The 26,127-nt window shown below is 38.7% G+C and overlaps 1 protein-coding gene across 1 annotated transcript in view; it reads right to left on the bottom strand.

The window, feature by feature from the left end:
• spp1 (secreted phosphoprotein 1) overlaps positions 1-13,454 on the bottom strand; it is a 34,396-nt gene extending 20,942 nt beyond the window's left edge. The window contains exon 1 of the mRNA XM_054611974.1: positions 13,388-13,454. The gene's annotated coding sequence lies outside the window, so the exon portion shown is untranslated. The remainder of the gene's footprint in view (positions 1-13,387) is intronic.
• Between the last annotated feature and the right edge of the window lie 12,673 nt (positions 13,455-26,127).

Below are 26,127 nucleotides of genomic sequence, written 5' to 3'. Positions count from 1 at the left end.
ACTTTATAGTTGACTGTCGCTGTTGTTTTTGAAGGTCACTGTGAGTAACCAGTGATGTTTTGAACAGTGAGCAGTTACTGCTGCGTCTGCCACCCAGTTATGTTTTTGCACTATATTTTGAGAGCAAGGAGCTTTAGCTAATGGCTGCATCAAGGCAGACCAACCCTTAGCGGCTCTCAAGGGTACTGCAAACCACCCTCTAATCTCAACATGTAATATTTACATAGGGTTGCAGCTTAAAAGATAAAGTGTTGTTGTTTCTAATATTAAGTTCAAATTTTGGTTTCTGGATGACTTTTTTTTATGACATCAGCCTCCGCAGTGGTTTGTGTTTGGACCTAATTAGCATGTTTTCAGCTCTTTCTCACCAGTCTCACAGAGCTGCAAGCATAGCTGTAGACTCATAGTGTTGTTTCTGGCTTATGTAATATTCGTTTGGTCAATAAAATGTGTTTTTTCCAATCTGAATGCATTCCCATGTCATTTATACCTGCACATGCATCTTTTGTTCATGCATATACAGTTTCAAGATACAGATTGCATGATAATTCAAGGTGTAAAATGATCTAGGAGACATGTAGGCTTTAGTTTTCAGATTTTTTCACGAAAACCTCTTCTAAGATCAGAATTTGACCAATAAGTCCCCCAAAGTCAGTCGCTAAAAGAGAGGATATGAATTCCATTATTGACCATGTGGCTGCTCATTCCACTCACCATGTCCCGATTCTTGGTACATCCTGAGCAGCTTACATCAGTATTTGAATTCAGATTGGCAGGGTTTAGTCAGTCCCATAGGGAGGTGTGTATGTGTGTCACCACCAGAAAGTTGCACCGCCAAAAAACTTATTGTGAATGATGTTCAGGCCATGCACCACCATGCACTGGCTTGTGTTCTCTGGTCATGTTGGCCCTGACTTGTTTGGGTGTTGGTCAGTGTTTTGGGGTATTCTGCTCACCAATAATATTTAACAAGCAGCCTGATAAAACCAGCCGTAAAGTTAAGCTCCAATATTGTGCACCATAACAGTTAAAAAACACTCTGGTGTCAATAAAACAAAGAAATATTTTTGCTTAATAGCTTATTGGCGCTCCTGAACCCGACCAATCACATATTTTTGGTTTCAGTATGAGAGCTTTGTTTTTGAGAATTGTCTGTGAATCTTCATTCCAATACTTTGGTTATAAACAACTAGATGCTTGATCGAGTTACATCTCTGAGAAGATTTAGGTCGATATTGTAACTCCATATATTTTGGTTTAAAAGCAGTATAGTTCCCCACAAGCGCCTGTGTAGTCTGTACTATATTTGCGCGAGGGTGTGGCTGCAGAAGGGTTGCATGGGGTATTTTTGTCTGCAAAGATGGACGCCTGTGTTCATGTTGTGGTCAGACTCTCCGATCGGACCAGACAGTTGCAAACTGCAGAAGAGAGAAAAGTAAAAAACATGAGAAAAGGAAGACATAAGAAGAGAGGAGAAGTAAAGAAGTTGCAGGAAAGGAGAGAAGAGAAGACTGTAACATTGGTTTAATGGTTTTATGAAGTTTCTTTTTTTCTTTATGATCCTTTAATAAAAGGTTAAGATCATGTAGCTACACTAGCGGCTCTGTGAAGCTGTACTTAGATGTCCTCTGGCAAATGTGTTGAACGTGCATCTCAGTGACCTGGTTACATTGAGTCTGCAGTTTATTTTGGACGGTAAACGCTACAGTTTAGTCCCTTATAACAACAAGCCAGCCTCATGTCATATACAGCCTCACTGTGGTGTCTGATACACTATCATTGTGGCAAACTCTACTTTGGCCACAGGTTTCTATCTATTGTTCTCCAAACCAATAATATAAATGGTGGTAGCTACTGTTGGGAAACCCCTTCTTTGTGTTTTTTCACCAATTCGGTGTGTTACGGAAAAATCAAGCAATAAAGTCAACAGACCTTCAATGAGTTGACTGTACAACAGCTTCTGTGTATATTTACGTGAAAGTAGTACTACTGTCAGATGGATGACGATTAACTGATGGCTCACATGTTCCTTTAACAAAACAGAAACAGTCATCAAAAATAGTTTGGTACATTCCATTACCAAGTTAGATTGGATGATCGGTACAAAGTGATTAACGGGTACGAGACTTTACATCTCAGAGTCCGCCCTGCTACTGTTTTGACCCCATGGCCTGGGATGAATTCCAATATTCAGCAGAAACTGTGCACATGTATGGATAGAATCTTACAATTTTCAAAATGCCTATTATTAGAATTATAAATAAACTATAGTTGTTGGCTGTGTTAACAATATTTGATCCTCTCAGCCCTGGGTAAATAGGGAGGTCATGAGATTTGGGCAAATTCAAGAGATCCAGAGACTGAAATCAAACTACTGACCTTCCAACTGTCAACCCCAACTGGCCCCTGTTTAAGCCCTATGATTAACTAGCAACCTGTCTAGGTGTACCATGCCTCTAGCCCAATATGAGCTGGGATAGACTCCTCTCACCCGCAGGATAAGCATACTGATGAAGATGGAGCTGTTAGATTCTCTGTGGCAGAAAGAGTGGTATGGTGAGTTAATTGTATGTGCCAGAGGACAAACAGTAACAAGCCATTTAATTTCTTGCACAAAAAAAATCATCCAGTGTTTTGCTCTAATATACTCACAAGCAGCCATAATTGACTAGACTTAACCAGAAAAAGAAAACATTAATACATCCAAAACTTATGTGCTTTCCCTAATTTAAAAGCTATGTATAGACTCCCGCCTCCCAATAAACATTTGGTTCTCAAACGTTAATTTCTATTCCAAAGTGACCCCAAACCTCTTGAATATTTACAGGAGATTTCCTACTAGCTTCTGACCCCTCTAATTCATTAATTTTCTAATGAACAGGGTTTATATGTAATATCTGCAGTAAAGCTGACCGCTGCGAGGTCGTAAATGTGGATTTTCATTGTGGCAAATGTGATGCTGAGCATTATAATGACAAAAGCATCACAGCTGATACAACGCAACTGTGAGATCAGAGACCCGAAAGTGTCTCACTGCGGGATCGGCAGTTCTCTAGTTTTGTTTTCATGGCCGACCACTGACGACTTCTCAGTGTGTTGCAGGTCCTAACAAAACGTTGAAATGTATTCATATGCAACTTAGACATCTATGTGCTTGGTCCACAGAAAAATACCATACAATGATTTACCTCCTATGTTTTTAAGAACTGTTCAAAATGAGGAAAAATGAAAAGGGAACTAAAACTGACATTGTAGACAAAATATCCCTAGAAGAAGTAAAAGGTTCCTTCGGTTTAGCAACTCATTCTGCTGCAATCTGTTGGATAAACTTTGAAAGTTTTCCAGAAAACTTGAACCTTAAACTGCCTTAAACCTAAAATGAATGCTTTTTTGACCACTTTGGTTTACTTATTAGTAAACAGTTGCATTTTAACACATAGACAGATAGAAACCAAGAAATCCTATTTTTTACATCCTGATGAATGTCAGTCCAATTTTCATCTCCTTTAGCTCACTTTTGGTCTCCACCAACTCCTGGGTAATACTAATAATAGCTGCTTAATACTCCACGGATCTGAGTAGGGAGTGTACACTGGGATTATCAGAGCTTTTTCACTGATAATAGTAACCAAAAATCTACAACATTCATGGATCAGTATCGTTAGGGTATTGGGAAACAAGCTGCTTGTTAAAGGACAAATTACCTACTGTCTTTAAAAGATTAACTTGTTGTGCTTTTATTCATTTCTTTAAACACAGTTTCACTCACTTCTCATCCGGACCCACAGTTTGGTGTTAAACTGCATGACTTTTGCACCGTGCATCAAAAAATTTCCCTATGAATCAAGGCCGTTATTAAAGCTGTTACAGCAGTTAGCATGTGGCCACGGCTAAAACACAGACACAAAGGTGGTGAATTTAGAACAAAAGCACAACAGCAGCTGTGAGCCAGCCCTCAGAAACCAAAGTGAGTGGGCTGAGCTTCTCGCGTGTTTACATCTTTCAGTCCAATCCTAGAAGAAGAGGCTGTGAAAAGAGCAGATTGCTTTACCAAGTAAAGCGTCAGAGACAGGGAGAAAGACACAAAGGCAGTTTTAACAAAAATATTTTGAGAGATATGTTTTTCTGAAAACTTTTTTTCCTTTTCAGAAACCTTTTTTCAAATATAATTTAAAATATATACTACAAGGAAATAAATCAAAGAAAAAAACAATCATAATTAAAATCAACTAATAAAGATGCTCTCCCTAAAGTTTCTTCCTTTTTTCCCTGTCAAAGTTTTTTTTATGTAAATACAGTGGCTCAGTGGAGAGCAGGGTCGTCCCCCAATCAGAGGATCGGCGGTGCGATCCCTGGCTCTGGCAGTCCATGTCGATGTGTCCTTGGGCAAGACACTTAACCCCAAATTGCTCCCGCAGGCTGTTCCTGCGGTGTATGTATGTGTATGAATGTTAGTTAGGGTCCTGATGGTCAGGTGGCACCTTGCATGGTAGCTCCTGTCATCAGTGTATGAATGGGTGTGAATGGGTGAATGATTAGTAATGTAAAAGCGCTTTGAGTGGTCGGAAGACTAGAAAAGCGCTATACAAGTACAGTCCATTTACCATTTACAGTATTTCTCTATTCCTTCCATTCTTGATGATCTCAACATGTGTGGGTTTTTTCCGCAGACACATGACTGTGTTGAAGATGACACTGCTGTTTTAATGGTGTTTCTAATAATATCACTCTCTCACACACACACACACACACACACACACACACACACACACACACACACACACACACACACACACACACACACACACACACACACACACACACACACACACACACACACACACACACACACACACACACACACACCACTACATGAAATCTGTGCTGAGCCAGTGATTCTATTTCCATCTTTACAAGCTCATAAACCCTGTGTAACCTTATTGCTGTCAGCAGCATCTTCATTTACTGTATCTGCTATTAAATTCCCACGCAGAGAGACAACGCTTTCAATGTGGACAACTGTGTGAACTTATTTTAAGTCATATAAACATGGCCTGAAATAGCCCTACATTTGTTTGGCCTAATTGCAAACAAATGTATGTCAGAGTTCCTGGCCACATGTTTAAATGTTTACCAAATAACCTGCCTACATTATCCGTTTGAACTGGCATCTCTTCAGGAAGTTTCTCTGCAGATTAGGCTAATGCTGGAACTTGGACAGAATGGCATTTTTGTTTATAAATGCTGCATTCTTCCTTGCGTCTATAGCTTCCATTAGTGTTACATTTTTTTCTATATACTGTTTAAAGTTACAATTTTTTACTTACAAAAATGATCACAAAACTCCATAACAGTTCCCATGCAGTTGGACAGAAGCAATGTAAGAGAAATCCATTTCATCTGTTTGATTCATACTTACTGCCCCATTTTTATAAACTGCTCCATACATGCAGAGGAGGTAGCTCCTCTGTAAGGGAGATTAAAGAAAAGTTAAGTTATTAATGCAGCATTTGCTGAAGTCAAGTGAGGAGTCAAACATTGTGTGAGAGAAAGTCATGTGGAACTTTAATAGATTATATTGTCCTTGATGTGACCAATTTTGTTTTAAAGTGGCCCTATTATGCTTTTCCACTTTTTCCCTCTCCTTTAGTGTGTTATATATTTATTTTATTTTTTTATGTAAAAAGTCCGTAGAGTGTAAAGCCTGAAGTCCACCCCTAAAAGGAGTTACCCTCCCCCTCAGAATCACTGCTCCTGAGCTGCCTGAAACGGCTGGATTGAATTCTCTCCTTCACTTCCGTAACTTTATGAGGTCATAATGTTACGAAAGTGATGTAAAGCTCCTTCCGGCTAGTTTGGCCCGCCCTCAAACAACAAAAGAGAGGGACGGAGCCGAAGCTCCTGAAGAAGAGTTTTTTTAAATGTGAAACGTTGACCAATCACAACAAAGCTGGCTAGTTGACCAATCAGAGCAGACTTTACTTTCTGGAGGGAGGAGCCAGCGCTACAACGGAGCATTTCAGAGAGAAGGTGAGAAGAGGTGCTGCAGGACAGCCAGGATGAGAAAAACAAGGTGGAATATGAGCATTAACGCATGTAAACATGTTGTAACTGTAACTTGAGCTAAAAAATATGCACCTGGAAAATAGCATAATAGGGCCTGTTTAAGGGGGACAGTTCAGGAAGTTGTACCGCTAAATGTTAAACAGATGTTCACTGTCATCTTTGGAATCACTGGTAGTTTTAAATCCACATTTTTTTCCCCTAAATAATGTTTTGATTTGAAGTTAGAAACAGCATTTTCTACATTGTTTAACATTTAAATTATGTTCTGTGTAAATATATTAGTGTTTAGGAGTTCAGTTACTAGTCTTGACCCTCCAGTTTTGCAACCTGCATGAATATGTGTGCCACGCTGTATCACTGTGCGTGTGTATGGACATAATCTCAGTGGTTAAAAGTTCACCACTTGTGGTAATAATATGAAAAGACTTTTAAGTGGTGTGTGTGTGTGTGTGTGTGTGTGTGTGTGTGTGTGTGTGTGTGTGTGTGTGTGTGTGTGTGTGTGTGTGTGTGTGTGTGTGTGTGTGTAAGCTGTGTGGTCAGTGACACATGACAGAAGGCTCATCCTCTTTAATGAGTCTGCACCCCAAAAGATTTAACAACACCGTAAATGTCAAACTTATTTTTGTGAGTCTTGAGATGTTTGTCTTTGTGTGCAAGCTTTTGTGCAATTTTAAGTGTGTGTGTGTGTGTGTGTGTGTGTGTGTGTGTGTGTGTGTGTGTACATGTGTGTGTGTGTGTAGGAGCATGCAGGTATGTGCTTTCTAGATATTGTGTGTGTATTTTTTGTTTGCGGTCACTCATGTCCTCATTCCGTGCCATGAGACATAACATTGTGCTGCATAAGTAGCATTTTATGAGGTATTGTTTCATATTTTGCCGCTAAAATAACTTATTAAGATCAAGCTGAAGGATTGAATCTATTTAAGACTACGTTAATGTAACACTTAGCCTACTCAAAAACGTATGAATATATAAAACATTTCTTTATAATACATCTTTTCTTTCTTTCTTTTCAATTAAAAATATACTTGAGGTTTTGTGAAATAACTTTGTTTTGACAACTTTGTTCTTTGAAATCTGGTTTAAAATGGACAGACTAAACAGTAACACTTTAAAGAACTATTTGGCCATGCCAGGTCACAGAAAACATTTTCATCATTGTGAGGTGCTTGGTGGAATATCTTTAGGATGGCTCCTCAGGTGTTTCAATCAGTAGAGACAAGTCAGATGAGGAAATATAAATGTTTATCACCACTGGTGGTGGTGGCTGATGAGGTGGACAGAATGATGAGTTGATGAAGCTAAAGAATCTGGGAAGATTGGGCGGAGATGCGTGAACGTACTGAAGGTAGATTTAAAAGGAGACAGCAGCAAGATGATAGGCTAACGATGTAATAGTGTTGCTGTGCTATTGGATTGAGGAGACCGGCTGATCTAAACAGCTGATATCATGATTGACAGCCCCGAACAATGACAGCAGGGATATTATGAGTGAGCATGCGTGAGGAGAGAATGGCAGATGTATGAGAAATAAACTACAAGACTAAGCATACGAGAGTATTGTCTTCCTGACTGAACTAACGCTTCCTTTGTCTAATACAAGGATCTGGTTGACTGTAGTGGAGTGTAAAAAATGTGAAATAAACATAATTCAAGGTCTACTTCATGGTCATAGTCGATCATATGCCTCTTTGAATCTCTCCGACTGTCTTCATGACCTAATTTATACTCAGTCACTTCATTTGTCTTGGGCGGATAGAATAGCTATTTGGTTTCAAAAAAGCTTTGTGTAAATGTGTGCACGTCCAGAGGTGGTTTGAGACGCATTCTAGCCAAATGTAGGAAAAAGTGTGAATGATCCCGTCTCTCCAAGAAGCATACGTAGTCTTTACTCCTCCCGTAGTATTAACTGTGTCAGAAGGCAGTCTGTGGAAATATTCACTCACCGTCTGGTTTTCAGGATACATTCATGGACTGTCTCCTCTCTCCTTGTGATTATGGCAGCTAAAGCTACAGATTGCAAAAAAGTATGATCTGACAAACATATGTGGCTTTGTGTAAATGAAAGTTTCTTAAATCTCATCTTGATTTCTCCGGACAGAAGTCACTTGAAATGAGAAATTTAAATGAGGCCCATGTTGCTGACTGTTAGCAGGTCCTCTACAGATTAAATTGATACAGCTGTAACGGCTAGCACTTCACTTGTTTTATCCACAGAACTGCATCGTGAAGCATTTTCTGAAGTGTGAGATCTATTGACCTACAACTTAAAAACAAGTAAAAACTGTGTTCACATTACTACATCTGCCTTTTGAGTCTTCAAGTGGAGTCCAACTTTCTGAGCAGTAGTCAAAACTGTTACAATGCCCATGACACAAAGCATTATTATAACAAACACTGCTATTAAAAACCTGAATTACTAAAAAACTAACCATGCCAAAATTCTCAAACAATCCACTACTAGTACTTTGTAGAGCTACCAGTTTAGATATAAAGAAGGATAAACAGGGTTTTGAACAAGCCTGACCATGAGAACAATCTGTTAATGGGCTCCTTTTTTATAAATCTTTACTTCTCAAGATATGAGGTATTATTAACCTCCAGTGAAAATGTATACATTTATACAAGGCTGTTATCATAGACTGTATATAAGTAATGGACAGTCATACAGTAAATTCCCCAGTGTTAAATATGCATTGTCAAAGTGTATTGACTCTTTCAGAGTTATAACAACAACAGCAAGAGTAATTCCAACCAATATATCCCCCAGTGTTGGTGAAAATATTCAGAGTTAAAATTGTTAGTGTAAAATAGACAGTGTAAAAGTACATTGACTATTTCAGTGTTATTACAACAACAGCAAGAGTAAAACGCCGCACAGTGTTGATGAAAATGTTCACTGTTACAAGACTAGTGTACTCTTGAAAGTACTCTGTACTCTGGTAAGCTCCTTCTCCTTCTCCTTCAAACGGACTACCAGTTTCACCACCGCGCCATTTTACTCTATCGAATGACTGTGGCAAGTTTCTCTAAATCACTCATGAAACCACATTTTGACATTTCAGCAGAAGCATCATTTTAGAATAACTAAAGCGAACTTTAGTCGAGCAGTTTTTGTGTCTTGAAATACGGAATAGCAGAGGGCTAACGTGACCGAGTGAAAGCGGCTTAAATGTGACGACAACATCAATGTCCAATGAAGGCTAACAAGCTAACTTGAAACTCGACAATGTGGGAAGAGAGGTCAATGTGAAGGAATAGTGTTGTATTATTTTGAATGTCCATAGATGACATTAAAATAGCAGAGACTTCATGTGTGGGAAGTGGGTTCAACTCTTTAGGTAGAGTATCCAGAACAACCTAACGTTGTGTGCAGGTTCTTAGGATTAACTTTCAACCTAGTGTGAATTATTTACTGCATATAATCGCTTTTTTAAGTTAAACTAAATAAGCACTTTTCAAAGCAATGTGAGCTTCACATTGCTGTCTAATTACTGTCAGTCCTTTCTAATGTGTGTTTGGCAAAAGCTTGTCAGTGTTAAATTGAACTTGACCGTGTTTTCTCAGTAACATAAAGATAACGTAATGTTACTGCATGTGATGCTATTTACTGACTCCGTCTTGTTTTTGATTGGTTAGGTTTCCTAAATGAATAAAGCCTGTAGTATTGATAAGTGAAGCACGTTAACGCTTCTAATAGCGTCACATTCTGACGTTGTTGTGCATTTTATCATCACTAGCACCAGCTAGTAGGTCATATTTACAGATGAATTAACAGAGCACAGTGGGGTGAAGGCATGATGACAGAAGCCTGTTGACAGAGAGGAGTAAGTTGTGTTACTGCTTATGCATTTAACAGTATAGACACAGTATATTATGCTTCAAAACTACTACTATTGCTTCTGCTCTCTGCCTAATGTAAATATACAAGCTAATGGCGTGCAAACTGTCACAATCATGTAGCCTGATGAAGAGAGACGGAAAAGTAGAAACCAAAATATGCACAGGAGAAAAAAGGACAAAATACTATTGTTTATGTGGACAAGGCTGATGGAATGTTTCACCTTTATTTAACAGACAACTAATGATGAAACATCACAGCATTGTGTCCTAATGAGCCTAATTGAGCAATCTGATCTGATATTATCAGAAAGATAAGTCATTGATTGGGCCACTTATCTAATCTCACTGTCTTGTTGTGACACAGTATTTTGTAAAATTGTATCATTCCCGGATATAAGCTAACAAACATTGTTTTACCTTTATTCCTTTTAAGTACATGGAATTTCTCTACTTTGTTTTTCAGATTTCCCCATTCCGTGCTATGGTTCAGTGATGGTAGGTAACATTTCGATAAATTAATACAAACAGAGGTCTTTGTTTACACACATGTCAAAATGATTTCTGCCTGCATGCCATAGGGACTCCACACAGTCCAGTTACTTTGGAATTGGGCAAATGCTGATTGGGATTTTTAAAGCCCAAATGGTACAATATGGTTTTCCAATCTACTATATGCCAACAGGAGCTGATGTTACTGTCAAAGTATTTTGTGTAACAGATTATAATACGGTTTAATTTTGTCGTTTTACAGACACCATCATGTTGATTAAAACAAGAATCTATAACGAACAGAAATATGTCAAGATCAGCGAACCGAGCTTGGATGAATTTTTGAATGCTGGTAGGTCATCATTCATATGCCATTGTAAAAACAAAAGGAAAGTAGATGTGTCAGTTCATAACTTTTGAGGATGCACCTCATTGTGCTATTTGTTGAAAATAATTTCAGTGTCTCACCTTCTGTCGAGCTACATTTAGTGGCAAAGTCAAAATATATCACTTAGAGTCTGGGTTTACACCCTTACTTATTCTTGTTATCTCATATGTATTTTTTCTCTTAAGCTTTCATGAAGTTCTCCATCCCACCTGTCACTGAAGGGATCAGAGTATATGATGAGACGGGAACAGAGGTGGATGCAGACGTCTTTGAAGAAGTAGCACAGCAGCCCAACGCTGGTGTTTTTACTATCAGATTTGACATTGGTAAAATTGTACTATCTTGATAACCATTTCTTTCAGCATAGTTCATGGATTGTTGACTAAGACTTAGTTACACTTTAAGGTTTTGACAAACCAACAAATTGTAGGTGTTTTCTCCCTTCCCTCTTTCTCCGGAACTACACATAGATCCCCAAGGAGCAAGTTCATCAGGCAGTCCATTGATTGATGTCGTGGACCTTTCACTCCTGAAGATATCCTGCAGCTCGGCTCTGATGATACAGTCATCCTAGGTGAGGATTACAGTCCTTGCATAAAAAGGCAGAAGGAAGATCAAGATGCCAGACAGGTAGGTTGATAAAATGTTTGTTGTGAGCTTCCTTTAGGGACTGCCCCCTTTAAAAAAATAAATAATCCTGTGTATCTACGGTCAATCATTTCATTTTTAGTGAATATTTTCCTGTCGTTTACTCTCATTTTACAGTTGGTTCAATCTGCGTTGGCCAAGAAACCTGGTGGAGACCGTATTGTCAAGGAATACAACCGGACGAAAGGTCTGACTGACTCCTCACTGTGATGGCACTGTGATGTTCTGAATGGGAGTTACACTTGCATCTCAAAACCTTATAAAAAATGTATATTGTTATTATTTTAAATAAATTGTTATTAAGACATGGATATAATGGTGTTTGTTGTTTTTCCCCTGCAAACATTTTGAGTTTTACTGGGTAAACTGTGTTAGCTGGACATAGTAAATGCAAAACTCTTATTATTGTTATTCTGTACATAAGGTGTTAGGTAAGAATAACACTAAAAAGGAGTGAATACAGGAGTAAATAATTTATCACTGGCAAGAGTCAGTTAAAAATCAACACTGTATTTGGAGTTATTTCGTAATCAACACTAAGTGTCAAGTAGATCTAACACTCATGTAGAGTAACTTAATAAGAGTTAGTTTTGATTAACACTTAGTGTCAAAGTGTCGAATGTTAATAACACTACAAGTGTTATTTACACCATAGTGTTAAATTTGAGTTACACTTCTCAGTGTAACGTAGTGTAAAATATTAGTTGAGTTGAATTTACTCTGAAATTTTAACACTATGTTCAGTGTAACTTTAACACTCTGTAGATAAGGACCATATGTTCACTGACTTAGTGTTAAAATTGACTCTTTAAGTGTTGAATTGACACTGCCGATTTTACTGTGCACCAGAACTTCACCCATTGGTGTGTGGACTATGGTTTAGAAACTGCCAGTTGGGTATTTTGCTGTCGCCATATTGTTTTTTGGAACCAGAAGTGACACAACACCGGATAAGATATTTTTAGGCAACCAAATGTTACCTTTCAATCACAAGATAGCCACTCCCTAAAGCATACCCTGCTTTATGGTCTATTTTACTCTAAATGGGAAATTAATTTACTAATTGAACATCATGCTGTATTGAAGAAAGCTTAATACTAGCGATTGAGACCATAAACTCATGTTTACAATGTTTACTGAGGTAATAATTCAAGTGAGAAAAAGGTTCATTTTCTCATAGACAATCTATACAATCTGACTTCTTTCTGCAACCAGATGAGTCGCCCCCTGAGGGCCATTAGAAAGAATGCTAGTTTATGGAACTTACGCATTAATTTCACTTTTTAGAACCAGAAGTTGCCGCCTGGCTGCCGTACAACTTATATCACGGCTCTTCACTCTGCCAGTTGTCACTGCAGCTCTTGCAGACAAAGCAGCATTGCATTCATTCGGAACAAGAAATCATGGTCTTGCTGTATAAATAAAAATGTGGTTTTGTGGACTCCATACCATAGTACAGTTAGGTTGAGGGTTGGCATTTTTGCACTGTCCACTGAAAGGAAAGGAAACACAGCAGCCATAATCACGGCATCTCATGCCGGCACAGAAGCACACCATAGGTCCAGCCTAGCTCAACGTGGCCTCAAGAATTTGTGTTGCGACCACAGAGGGCCTCCCTACACTTGTATGTGTGTACGCATCATCCTAAAATAATGCAGGAAGTGAAGGAGCCATTGCCTTTGGACCTGCAAGTGACCTCACATAAACCTCATGTTTTCAGTCACTTATGAGAGCGGTCCAGCAAACATCCTGGCAGCCAAACAGCTTTCAGGTTGGTGAAAATATGTACTGCTAACCGCGATGCACGGACACAAACCAGCGGAAACACAGACAGACTGGTGCTTCAAGAGGAAAATAAGCCTCTGTGGGATTAATTCAGCAAAACGGACAAATTATTTGGTATCTGCAGATAAAGAGGCGCAAGACAGAAGGAGGAAAAAATGTCTCACTCACCTAATTGGCTCACTCTGTTCACCTGCCTGTCACTCTCTCTCAGTTCACTCTGGCCACTCCCAGTTCCACTTCCAGCTCACAGCCCAGCCCTCTCTCTCTCTCTCACCACACTCTCCCTCACTCACCTAATCAGCTTCATGCAGTGCACCTGTCTGCCACACCCACCTCATCAGCACCATCCCTCTCACCTGCTCACTCTGCTGCACCTACACCCTGCAGTATTTAAACCCCAGTCAGTCACACACTCCCCGACCACGAGTTTAGCCTCCGCTTCCTCTGGTTTCCATCTGCCTGATCCCCTGCTTGTTTCCCACTGTGAGCCTGACCCTGCCTGTCTGTCTGCTGTGTGCTCAGCTTTAAATAAAGCTCCAGAACTTCATCTGTGTCCTGGTCGTACTGCTTTTGGGTCCACACCACATCCGTGACACAAAAAACTTCATAACCACCTTTTTTATACTTATATGGTGGCGTCTGTACCTGCAGAGACCCTGCATTCTCCTTGTATTTTTTTTTTTTTTTTTCACGTTGTAGGTTACCTTTCCAACAGGTGCCAGATGGTAAGCATGCATCCAAAGATAAAGTACCAAAACTGCAGACACAGCAAAAAAACCAACACAAATATAGCGAAGCAAAATGCCAAGCGGACAAAGATCATAATAAAATTAGAGTGAAGGGGACATGTGTTTTTGGTGGAATTGAGCTGGGGAAAAGGGATCTTGTATTTGACACTATGATATTCATCCTTCCTTTAGCAGGTTTTTTTTTTTCCTCAATAGTAGGCTAGTTAGGTCAAAATGTTCACTTATTCTGTGGAATATCTTATGTTAGCATGCTGATGTTAGCATTGAGCTCAAAGCAACACTGGGCCTCACAGGGCAGCTAACATGGCTGTAGACTTAGTCTTGTTTTAAAGAACTGTGACAAAGTAGCCTACTGAGCAAGACACTTTGCAGATTGAAAAAAAACTTATTACCTGGTGCACTAACAATGTAGAGGAGGCACTTACCATAAAATTAATATTTCTTTACCTATTTATTTTCACTCATCAGCTGACTTGTATGTAGATACCAGAATATGTGTACTAAGAAAAAAAAATCTCACAATAAACCCCACTTTTAAAACAAGTGTCACTTGTTTTGTGCATGGTTCATACTAAATATAACCACCCCTCAGACTTACAGTACCGAACTCACCCATGTGTACTGTAAACCAGCTGTTCTAGGAAATTACTGTTAACCCACTGATCCAGCCGACACTGTCTCAGCTTTAACCCCATTTACCCCAGACTGGTCTCTGTACTGTCCCATGGTTTGGGAGGTTTATATATTTTCAGACCTGCTGTAAATGCATCAGTAAGATTCATACATGCTTTGTCATTTACCACTGACCGCCACAGTGCTGAACTGTGCCTTTGATGACAAGTCAGCACATTTTTACCAAAATGATGTAAAGAGTAAAAATGTGATTTTTGGACATATCTCTATTCTGTAAGGATCACCGATTTTATCACAAATTTATGTTTTGTTCTTCAACCATAATTAGCTTTGCTCAATTAACATGCTGGTCCAATCATCATGATGTATCCATTGGGGTAAACTGTCTCTCTGATTGTGTGAAGCTCAGTTTTAAACCAGAGTGGAAATGAAAATACTGGAACTACAACATTATTATACTTACACAAACAATATCGCTCTTTATTACTTGTCAATGTATTGTTAAGTCAGTCCTCTTGTACCTGCCAGGACCCTTTAAGAAGGATGACACGGTTTATCCAATGATCGGATTGGTCAGTGGCCAGGCTGTTGGCAGGTTTTGATCCGATCACCAGTTCGCATTGGTTTCCATGGTAATTAACCTGGTTAAGAGTGAGCCAGTTTTGTGATACAGGAAAAACCCCAGAAGATACACTCCCCACATCATACACACATGAACATGTGTGTGCACATGTATGTAACATGGGCAAGTGTAAGGATTATTTATGCTTAAAAATTAAATTGTCTTCCTGTGCATGTGTAAACATGTGATTACATGTTTACACGTGTGTTTCAGCTCTAATTTGAGACGTGTTTGGAGGAACTTCCTCTACATCTGAACTAACACTAACGTGGCTCTCTGAGACTCCGGCCCTCATTGGACTAAACTAAAGTAATTACAGACCACCAGACAGAGGACGATGGCACTCCCAGTCGGCGAGCCCAGCCAAGAGGCCCTGTTTCTGGGGGAGGAAGTGACCTTACATGGGCACTCTGCTGGAACTGTGGCCTGTATCTCTACTCAGTGGTTCCCCGGTGCAGCTGACCTACAATAACCTTATTCTGTGAGTCTGTGAACATTTAGGCTGAGGTGATGGTGGGGTTCTGGTTTGAAAATTTGCTATTCGTAAAACAGAAAAAAGGGTACAATGAATAGAAATAGTAGAAAAAGAGGGTGTGAGCAGTGCTGCTAAATCCCGTGGCTCTGCAAAAATGTCCAGGATAATATCATAATTAGAATTAATTTGGAAAATCAATAGACAAATGGTTAGTCGGTTTAATCAAATTTGGTACTAATGTGCATTTGATGCCAGAGAGTGAATTACGTCAATCATAGCAAATTTGACAAAACAGAAAATATACAGATATCGCAAACATCCACAATTGTCCAATTAGCCACAATTAGTAGTTTTTTGTTTGCTTTCACTGTGTTGACCTTTCACCTTATATAATTTGCCTGTTACTGACTCGCTCCAGTGATCTCCAAAATTTCTAAGATGAAATCACAGATAAATGCCCATTAATCGCAGAAATCATACAGGAAAAAATGCTCTGTATAATGTATAGTTTAGTTATCAGACATTTTTCCTCAGAATTAAAAGTAAGCTCGGGTTTTTGTCCGTGCATTTATGTTACAATGTAATTTCCACCAGATCAGTTTTGCAGTTCAGGATGAAGCTGGACTAATGTTGTTCAGGGTTATTTTTACCCATAGATGTATGTATAAATAGCTGTTTCAGCCTCGGGTTGGACATAAAAAACAGAAAGCCTTTTGGTTCTGGTCTGACTCGGTAACTGCACTCGGACTCGGGTTGGGTTTGAACAGAAAAATGCGCCCTTAGCTGCACTCTAGTATAGTGAGGGTTCATAGACTCAAAAGCATGCTAGCGTGGCTGTTGAGTTTTACAGTCTTGTTTTTTGCTCAGAAATAACTACAGGTTTGATTGTGGTGAAATAATGCATATGTTATGTAACACTTAACATCTCACTGGTATGAGCACTTGAAGAAAAGACACACAGTCCAACAAACTGAGCTAACTATAGATTGTTTTGCCATCTTCCAAAATCTCAAACCTGGTTTGGACCGGTTAGCCAACTGGGTATGAGTGAACAAAAACAAAGTCAACTTTCCGCTCCGATCTGAAACTGAGAGGATGAGAAGGAGAGTGAAAAACAAAGCATTAATGAAAGACAGATAGGAAAACATGGGGAGAAAGAAACAGACAGTGTCCAGTCTATCTTCAGCATGTTTTCCATGTTTAGGCCTGCACAGACGGTGAGAAGTTTCCATTAATTGGAAATCCTCACCTTTGTTTATGTGAGGGGGCGGTTCAGATCCTCTCTGTCGTCAGCAGAGGTTTAGGTCAGACTCGGGGGAAGAGTTTACTCCCAAAATACTACTATAAAAACATTTTTATAAAGATGTCACTTAATGTTTATGTTTATTATTTCAGTCACGGGTAATTACATCATTTTGATTTCATCATTATGTGAGTAATGGCACTGTTGACTTATGCTAAAATGACTTTCCCAGACTAGTCTATTTTAAACTCCACAAGTCCTTTTGTGGACGTAGGTGTGAATTCTTGCGGGCAGTGAAAAAAACATTTAGAGAGGAAAAGAGAGCACAGTAATAGGAGAATGAAAATTTAGAAATGAATCAACTTTTCATCACGAAGACATGCATCTATTTACAATGCGCTTCATCCAGGATAATTACATAAATGTTTCATAAGTTTGCATGCTTTTCCTTCATTATTTATGATTTGCCAATTTTGTTGGCATTAGCTTGCCAATAGTTTATACATTGATGCCACAGCAATATGACATTTAGTAGACTATATGGATGATTAAGAATACATGCATTAGCTCTTGAAGTTATATGGTGAACGTTTACCTTTGCCTGGTAGCTAGCTTGAGATGGGGTGGCTGTTTGGCCCCTAGTTTTGGTGCCATGTAATTGCTCCGGGCGACCCATTAATCTGAAACCCCATTATGAGGAAAAAATGTCCCATTGCACCGAAAGCCCCTTGGCTAGTACTTTTTGCATTCATGGATTGGGTTTGATTAGGTTTAGGCATTAAGAGTGAGATAGCTCTGGTTAGGGTTAGGGTAAGAATGTCAGTGTGAGCCAATCAGAGGCATAGTTGGGCAGGTCGTGCTTTTGCCTATGTAGGAAATAAAATCGAGAAGGTCCGATGATCTCATTTTGATTATTAGTGAGCCATGTGCTTCCATTTTTGTATCGAGGCTGTGTCATTTTTTTATCAAAATTGGCGTTTGTTTTCGGGATAACACTGTTTTCGGAATAATGGGAACTCCCCTTAGGGTTTTCAGTTAAGCTACTGTTGCTAACAATACAGTCCTCTCAATTGCTCTATTGATGTTCCACGCACAAAAGGGCTGCGCCAATCACTGCTCTGGACAAACATGGATACGGCCATCTCATTATATATGCATATAGAAAATTGGAAACATTACGTGATAAACCAAAACACACAAAAAAAGTAGGAATTAAATTTAAAAAATGAAATGAGACTTTGAAAGAGTAAAATAAAGAAAATTAACAGCGTGTCATTAAAGGGGAAAAAGCCTTTTTTTTTACTGATTGGGCCAAAGTATAAGTATAATGTGTGTGTTGGACTAATATTAAATTCATATTTTACACACTGAGATCTTATTAAGGCAGAGATACTTGTGTGTAAAAGTCAAGTGTAAGACTTTCCTCTTGAGGAACCATGCAGAGGTCCTTCAATGCTGCCTGCTGGGGTTGACATGAGACTGTTCCACAGACACAGAGCTAAATATACACTCTGTAATGTCGGGTCTGAGTCTGGACCTGTGAACAGCCAGAGGAGGGTTTGGGTGGAGGCCACGCACATCTGCCACCTACTACTACTGCGCGTGTGGTATTCTGGCTTTAGGACTAATATGAGACCTCACACTTTATGCATGTTGAGGTGAAGTTCATCCAACATTGTTATGTATGACTCTTTCAAATGAAACACATCAACTAAGTTACGGATAAGGGAAATTATTTTTTCTCTACTTCCATCACATTAATCTGCTAATTGACAATTATACCATTTATATCCTTAACAGCTCTATGCAGTGCAGAGTGAGAGCTTTTCAGAGATTAGCTTCCTGCTTCATACTAGACAGGTCACACTGTAATGGTGTTTACAGGACAAACTCAGAGTGTAAAAGTTTCATTAGAGGAAACACTGTCTTTTGTTGGTGGGTTTTATGGGGTTTTCCCCATTTTATTTGATGCTGTACTGGCTCAACAAAGCTACAGTTTTAATCACTGATGGCTTTCTAGTTGGGCTTTGTTCCATTTCCTGAGTTTTAGCAAAGCTCGTAAAAATCTGTTTTAAAGAGCTTGAGAAGACAAGAGGAGAGAGAGAGAGGTGGAACACTGAGGGTGAAAAAAGGAGAGTTGGATGGATCGCATTTGCCAAATTTCAGCTGCTGAGTGGCGACAGTATGTTTGCATTAAAAATGAACATTGGGGTGGCATGAGATGAAACCACATAGGATCACCAAAGTCAGTAAGATTCGTCCTCAGGGCTCGTAGATATCTACATAAAATTGAAAATCCATCCAATAGTTTTTGAGATATTTCAGTCTGGACCAAAGGAGGGGACCAACTGATATTGTTGGTCCCCTACTTTGTTGGTTAACTGGTTCTCAAAGGCCAATTTTAACAACATTTTTTGGGGGGAAATGATCCTTTAAGTAATTTTTTTATAATTTGACCCTTATTGGGGTGTTTTTGATACTGCTGCTCGTATCCCAATTATTCCCGCTGTATAAAGCTAACACAAACTTTTACTCTTCCTGACAGTCTCTGTGTTGTGCACTTGGTTTTGAATCCGTTCTGTGCCAAAACAGTTGCAATAATATTTTTACCATACTTTATTTTTTATCTCTGCTGTTGTTGTAGTTTAACATTTTTTATTCCAGGTTATATTCTTTTATCAGTGCGTTTACATTCTCTGTTAAGTTTTGTGTTTTGCACAAAAATGGAACTGGGTTTTTGAAGTGTAGGAAATTCAATGAAGAACATATGAAAGCAGTGTGCTAATTGAGCTCTACCTATAGCCTTTACTGAGTAAAAACAGTACATTTTGACATTCCGGTCTAAATTGTCTGAGTGAATCATTTGACAGAGCAGTCTGCATGAAGTAGTGTTGAAGTTGTGGAATTATAGAAAGTGTGGAGTTCATGAAATTGACCACTAGATGAGGCAATTTTTTTATGCTGTTCATGGGAAAGCCTCATTCTTTTGGTCTTATACCCTATTTGCCACCAGAGGGGAGCATCTTTCTTTTCAGCCAGAGCTCCCATAGACCTCAGTAACCTGGTCAAATAAATCGCATTGGTTGAATGAATATTGTTACTCAGAATTTATTGTTTTAAAAAAACTAATTGGATCCACCTTCAGGGAGTAACTTCACTTACTTGTGTCACACATTGTTTCATTAGCTTAGAATTATATATATTATATCCACATAGAGAGTGGCTCCTCTTCACTGAGTCATCTGTGTTCCATGGTTCTATCCTTCTTTTTTTCTACTTTTATCTTGATTTTTATCACTGTCAAAGGCCCTTTAAGCATAAAAAGTATTCAAAAAAATATTTCACCACAATCTACATCTCCAAAAGAAAAATTTGTAAATTCTTGTCATTTTCATATTGTACAAGTGTCAAATAAAGTCACAGATCTCCTTCTGGGGACTGAGGTAGCATCTGCATTATAAAAATAAGGAATATTTTAAACACTTGTGTATTTATATATAGTACAAACACCAAACAAAAAGCTTCCCAAAAGGCTACAGGTCACAATAGGCTAACTGAAAAGCATCTTTTATGCTATGAAATTGAAAATACCAAAATACATGGAATGATACAAAATAATCACTTTGGACTTGGATTCAAAATGTTCAAAATTGTGAATTTTGCATAAAGAGGAGTGCATGAAACGCTTGGAAAGGGAGAAGCGAGTTGAGGGGTATTTGGTTGGTGGGCAAATGAGAAGAAAAGTTGTTTCAACATTAAAGCTTGGTGTGGAGCCTTTGAAATGTTTCTTTTTTTTAAATGTTATGCTTTGCGGCACAAACAAAATGAATTTGCCTGCATTGTACTGAGGTGGTTAGCACTGTCCCTTCCCAGCTGCAGGGCACAGAAAATGACTGAATGGATGGATGAAAATATTTAAGTGGCAGCAGAAGCCTCACAGGCGGATATCTCTAACCTTCAACAATCAAAAAGGAAGTACAGCGACTGAGAACATCAGGGTGCATTTTGAGTTACAGTAAAAGTAACAAGACCAAAAAAAAAAAGTACACAGACAGAATGCATTAAGACAGATACCAAGACAAAAAAAAAAAAAAAAAAACAGCCAAACAACAGAAAGGAAGAGATGAGTCAGAGACCGAGAGACAAAGACACAGAGTGAGAGTCGGCTGAGTTAGCTGGTGTGGTTCAACATGTTTCCTGTCAGGGATAATTATAGAGCTGTGTGTTCCTCTCTGCGAGAAGCGTGGGAGGAGGAGCGGCAATGTGAAGACGTGGGACGGCCGCTTGCTGCTGTCACTACAGGGGAAACAGCAACATCCCCTTCAACACAAATACACACATACAGTACGTACACATGCAACGACACAGTGGGTCTCAAATGTGGGTGCTCTGACACGCACACACATTTATTTTTATGCGGCTTCTTTGGAATCCCAGAATGCAAAATAAATAATGTTCTTCCTAAATGCATCATAAGTCAATTAAAGGAGCAACACACAACATTAGTTGGGTTAAATTAATATAAAGTAATCGTTAAATGTATTATATAGTTCAGTCAGATCAGAAGTGTGAATGTGTTGTGGTTTTAAAACAGGTTTATATTCAGGCTCCTGTGTTGTGAAGGCCAGCGCAGAAGAATAGGAGCCTTGCGTCTATTGGCTGAAGAGGCCACTGGTGGTTACATTTGTATCATGTTTGCAGCGGTAGTTATCGAGCATGTCAGAAGTGAAAGATCAGGGTTAAACCACATAAGTTTTAAGAGAAAGACAAACAATAAAACATGGGAAGGAGAGCATATAGTGGTGTGGCCTTTCAAGATGGTGCAATTGTCTGCTTGTTCATTTAGGCTGGTGTGAAAGCTGTTATTAAAAGTCTGGTACGAACCAAACAACAGAATAAACCTAAACTGTTGGTTCTCGGTCTTGTTCCAGATGAATTGCGATGTTTTTGCATTCTAAGCTGAACTAAACAACACATTTTTGCATATAACAAGCCTGGTTCCAGATCTCTGACTCACCACCTACATCTCTGACTTGTATCAGTCATTCAAATAGAGAAGCCAAGTCCTGATGTCCCTTCCTGTCCAACCTAGAAGAACGTTCATGAGTTTCTTTCTGAAAAATAAAGCATGATCCTGATGTTTACTTGCCATTATTCTAAGCCAAATTGTTAACCCCTACAGCAGTTGCTAATACAGGTTGAAACATTTGTGATTTTAGTTAAACAACAATTACTTATGAGCAAAGAAAGAAACTACAACAACCATGGAAATTAGCCATCTCGGCAGCACAAAGTCTTAAATTCATCATAATTCACCAAAGCTCTCTTCGAAGTAATTTTTGCCATGCTCAAATTGTAATCTTTTTTGTGTCAAAACTGTTCAGACTTCTCTTTCCAGCTGTTATCACAGACATGGCTGAGCTGGTTTCAAACTGGTGACCATTGTGAAGGACATATGGGATATGGTGTTTGTTAAAGGCAGCTAAAAACTGAAATATTGAAAAAACATAACGATAATGAAAACATAAACTTTAGATTGTTGTTGTTTTAAAATATCCATATTTCCCTAAACCATAGACTGTATAAGGAGTGAACATAGTCATCAAGACGTAACTCTTTGGTTTGGCCATTGTTATCTTGTTTTTTTATACCCATAACAAAATTGCTGGAGTAAAATATTGACACAGTTGTAGGTTGACTTAAATGAACATAATACTTTTATTACTTAATCGTTAATTATCTGCTCAAAACAACTGACACTGCAGCTTCCGTGCCAACTAAAAATGACATGGACAGGATGCATGTGTCACTTCTTACTGATTGGTAAGGGCACACCAAAATAACCTTAAACAATAATTAAATAGCTGATTTAATGATTAATTCACATACATGAGGCTGTCTGAAACTTGATGTTATGTTGCTCTTGGCTCTACATATTTTATATGTCATTTTAACTAAACTATCATTCTGTAACTTCTTGTATTTTTTGTTATTTTGTATTTCCAAAAATAAATTTGCACATGCATTAATTTCACATGCTGTTCTATGAGAAAATGGACAGATGTACAGATCGATAAAGGCCTCAGTGGCCAGACTGTGACAAAGACATTTTTGCATAGAGTTCGAGCACAGGAAGTCAACAGTTCTGTGGTTATTTTGGTGCTGTATGTCTTCTTGTATACGTGGAAACACACACATTCAACCACTCACAAATACATATATCAGCCTGTCCCCCCACCCCCACCCACAGAAATGACCTTCAAACAACCATGTCAGCACTAAATATACCTTTGAAATTTGAAAACCACTTGGTAAACTGATGCAGACTTTGCAGGTTTACTGTTTGGTGTAGTCTCCTGTTGTACCACTACCTTGTAATTCTTCTTTCCAAATGCTCTGTTCTGTTTTTTATTTTAGGCTTTACTGTTATATTGGATTGCTGTCCTTGTGCTGATGCAACAACCTCATTTTCACACCCATTTGCCAGTATGCTGGCTTTGCACTTTGTACTAAAATATATGTTTCATTTCAGTGTTTTAACAGCTTGTGGCGCCTTTGCTGTTTCGCAACTGCATTCTCAATTACGTTTAGGGTTTAGGCAACAGAACTACTTGGTTAAGTTCAGTAAATAATCATTGTTTGAGTTAAAATAGGTTGAGCTGACAAAGCTCTATTGAATACACTGTTGTTGAAACCTGCAAACAGTAGGAATTGTAATTGTAAAGTAAAAGTTTTCTGTCAAAGTAAATAAAAGGCAATCTGTCCCAACAATCTACCTGAAGCACAGACAATGTGGGAGGTCATAGTTATAAACTGTTAAAAAAAAGCTTTTATAGTATCATTGAACATGTCTGTAAAATGCTTAAATATTAAATTGTACTATGCAAGAGTAAACAAAAATGGACATAAATCATCATCATGTATCAACTGTACAAATGCAGTCTCTAAACAACAATGAGAAACCTGAGAAGTTCCAATACACATCTGTTCTCCTACCTACAGTACCTCTTTATACCACCCACCTCCCCACTTACCACCACATGTTTGCACATACACCTACACCTTTCTGTCTCCCAGAGCCCCTTCTTCAGAAAAAAACTGCAACATGCAAATGAACATTGCATGGTAACTCCCACACAGAAAAATATATTTTTTTTGAATCTTTCAAAGCACCAATTTATTTGAATACTGTTTTTTCACATCAAAGAAGCTTTGCTCACGCCCGCAGTGTTGCCCCCATAACTCACAAAACAGGTGTGTGGTTGACACTGACCTTCATTCCGTGGCAGGCAAATTCAACACTCAGAGTGGGAAACAATAAATGTATGCATTCAAAATGTCTTCTGTATAAAAGGCCTATTGTTGAACGGATGAACATGAAACTTAACCATCTGAGATGATATGTAAGGAAGCATGTACATTAAACCACAGATGGAGAGAAGATGGGGTTGTTTACTGCTGACAATAAGGTAACAGGATAGATGCCACAAATGATGGAACAACATTGACTGGACAACGTTATTTAGGTTGAGGCCATGTGGGTTGCAATCAAAGTAATTCAAACAAATTACATTTTGGTTCTTGTATGGACTTGGAAATAGTTAAAGCCCTAGAACATATTGCGTTTGACTGATATCTCTTCTAATTTTGTTACGTTGGTTAAGACAGGGCAACCTTGAAAGGGGAACTCTGATTTTACAAATCATAGTCTGTTTACAGGTCTTTGGGGTGGCTAACATTTGAGTTAGCACAACACAAGTGGGTTTCCATCGAACAGGAACAAAGCAGAAAAAGTTTTGCTTACCTTTGAGATATGCTCGAAGTTGGAGGTTCATCAAACTGTAAATAGCACTTGTCGTCCGCAGCTAAAAATGATGAAAATTGGGCTAGAAATTGAATAATTAAAAGTAGTAGGAGCTAGAGATACATGTTGTTGTTCAAAGTAATTCAACTTGTATACAAGTCTTTAGTTTTGATTTTGGTGAGTGGATATTTGCGTTTTTGTTAAATACAACATTGTGTTAACTTCAACATCCTTTAACTGTTTGGCACCAACTACCTAATTTAAACTGAAATCAAAAATGTCTAAATCTTTTTGGATGAAAGGTTTTCAATGATTTATTATACTGTTGGACTGCCAGACTAATGTGAAGGTAGATCAACCTAGCCAAAGAGTTTGTATAGTCTGCATATTTGGAATTTCCCTGTGTGAGGACGAAAGTAGGCCCAAGTGCGCACTCTTTCTTGCTTTCCCATAAAGGCTCATTGCAGAGCAGAGAAAGCTGTGCACCAAAAGAGGGGGGAACTATATAAAACCGAGAGGCTTGTGGGTTACCACTTTAATTCTGAAGCATTGAGGTTCATATGGTGGAGTAAACTGGCAGACATTACTCCAGAGCTGTAGGACATATAATGACTGGTTGAAATGCCATTTGCTGTGTCTACTCTGGTTGGTCAGGCTGGGCCTGTTGTTTAGCTGAGATGCTTTCTTTTTTAATAGAGGAACAAAAATAAAAGCGTACTGAAACCACAACATTTTACAGGGATTGTCAGTAGTGCTCCCACCAAGCAAACAAGGTAAGCCCAAACAGAACACATATGTGACAGGCAACTGCAGGGGAGATTCTGAAGTGTACTTTGGTCTTGTTTTTACAACTTCTGTCATCTATTTATTGCTCCTGAAACAGTGGTGGTCACCATACTGTGCGGGTGTGTCCATGGTTTTCCCTAGAAGTCTCTGGCTTTCTGTTAAATCAAGCAGCTACACGAGGCAGGAGCTTAAACCAGGTGAGTCAGTATCCCCACATGCTCATCCAAGCAAAGGTATTTAAATCTCTCATTTTAGCTAAAAGGCAGCTTTTGTGTGTTTACTTGGCATTTGCAGTACACTAGCTCGACTTTTTGTTTAAATCTCAGTGTTTTAGAAGATGAATATGTTTATCTTGTGGTAAAGTGATCCAATTTCTCCAAACCATCAAAAAAGGCCAGACTAGACACAAGCTGCAGGCAGATGAGCTGCGGTGGAGGAGAGTTCGGCTTCGTTCAACGTAGCTCACAGAGACTGTGTGATTACTCCCTGTGCACTGACAAAGAAGTAAATATACACTCTTCTTGTCAAATGTCAAATTCTGCAGTGACAAAAATTATACCCCATAAATGCTACCAAAGGATGTGCAATCAGCTTTT

Source organism: Anoplopoma fimbria, chromosome 14, assembly GCF_027596085.1.
Source record: "Anoplopoma fimbria isolate UVic2021 breed Golden Eagle Sablefish chromosome 14, Afim_UVic_2022, whole genome shotgun sequence".
Taxonomy (NCBI): domain Eukaryota; kingdom Metazoa; phylum Chordata; class Actinopteri; order Perciformes; family Anoplopomatidae; genus Anoplopoma; species Anoplopoma fimbria.
The sequence above is the reverse complement of the archived record's forward strand: the minus strand, read 5'-3'. Positions and strand labels throughout refer to the sequence as shown.